The sequence below is a fragment of the Suricata suricatta genome, chromosome 1, assembly GCF_006229205.1.
Source record: "Suricata suricatta isolate VVHF042 chromosome 1, meerkat_22Aug2017_6uvM2_HiC, whole genome shotgun sequence".
NCBI classification, from domain to species: Eukaryota; Metazoa; Chordata; class Mammalia; order Carnivora; family Herpestidae; genus Suricata; species Suricata suricatta.
The window spans coordinates 108,695,479-108,697,139 of NC_043700.1; the positions used below are offsets into that span (position 1 = coordinate 108,695,479).

Below are 1,661 nucleotides of genomic sequence, written 5' to 3' on the forward strand. Positions count from 1 at the left end.
GGAAAATAATTGCATATGTTAAAAAAATAAATTGTGTTATATTCAAAAAATAAATAAAATAGAAACTGAAAAAATTTAACTCAAGAAATTATTTCTTCATAACCATTTTAAAATTGGATATTCTAAAAAGCCAAGATATTGGGGAGTTCCAGGAGGGAAAACAACAGATGCCCTGTAAAAATGTTCTCTGAAATTTTATGGGGAACCAGAGTCAAAGCGCAGCCTGAATGCAGATGCCATCAAGCCTCTCATAACATGTTCAATCTTAGCCTGAGCTGGCTTGAAGGACAACTTCACTTGCCAAGAAGTCCATTCAGAACCCTGAACGTGGTTTATCCACTTGCCAAATACAGGCCCCTGTGGCCACTTCTCATCTCTAGCATTCCCAAACCTTTCCTTACCTGTCCTGCACCGGACCCCCAACTCTATGGTAATAACCTTCACTGCTTCGCCCTGTCCTCTGGAATGGTTTCCTTTCTAAGTCAACGCCTTCCTTCCGTCTAAGCTAAAACCGCATTCCCCCTTGAGATCCGCTCACCTTCCCATACTCAAGGGCAAGCTCCATGTTCATACTCAGGACACAAGCTGCGCCAACATCTCCAAAGCCAGCCTGCAACTCCCGCCACTCCATCCCCACACGGCTCATTTCAGCACTCACAGTTCTTATGGCCCCTACTTCCACTGTCACTCCCCTCCTTTTCTGTATTTCAACAAGAAAATCCACAGGCACGAATTCTCTCAGTCTCCTCTCTGCCATATAAATGCCCATCAACCTTTGTCCCCCTCAAACCCTGCTACTCCTTCCTCCCTTCGGATTCCAGAGCCATCCCTCTAATGGACCTTCCTCAATCTATTTACCCCTCCATCTGAAATACCCTCCCCCTTCCCTCTCTGCCTTTTTCCTCTGGCAACAAGTCACTTATCCATTAAAAATAAGTGGACTGTGGTGGCTCAGTCAGCTGAGCATCCAACGTTGGCTCAGGCCAAGATCTCATGGTTGTGAGTTCAAGCCCCACATCCAGCTTGCTGGTGTTAACAGGGAGCTTGCTTCAGATCCTCTGTCCCCCAGTCTCTCTGCCCCTTCCCTGCTTGGGCTCTCTCATGCATGAGTGCTCGCTCTCTCTCTCTCTCTCTCTCTCAAATAAACAAACATTTGAAGAAAAAGTGAACTGGGGGAGAGGGGGCCTGGGTAGCTCAGTAGGTTGAGTGTCTGACTCTTGATTTCAGCTCAGGCCATGAGCTCACAGTTTGTGGGTTCCAGCCCCATATCCAGCTCTACACTGAAAGCAAGGAGCCCGCTTAGGATTCTCTCTCTGCTCCTACCTCACTCTCTAGCACACCTACACTCTTTCTCAAAATATATAAACATTAAAAAAAAAAAAGGTGAACTAACATCACACAAAAATCCCCTAATCATAAGTACTCTTCAGTGTTTGAATTGCAGAACTTTCTGCTGCTTTTCACACTAACTCTATGTATTCCAATGATGCTACTTTCTGATCATTCCTATGCAGGCTCCCCTGGGCTCCTCCTGGACTCATGTTGCTCACAGTCCATCATGGACGCACTGCTCACATTCAGTCAGTCCCTAAGCACCTTCCTCAGCAGTCTTCAAGGTGTCGACCTCAACATATATACCAATGCTTAAGCCTGAGCCCTGC

General features: G+C 46.1%; 1 protein-coding gene across 1 annotated transcript in view; it reads left to right on the forward strand.

The window, feature by feature from the left end:
- PAPSS1 (3'-phosphoadenosine 5'-phosphosulfate synthase 1) overlaps positions 1-1,661 on the forward strand; it is a 98,406-nt gene that overhangs the window by 20,424 nt on the left and 76,321 nt on the right. The window lies entirely within an intron of this gene.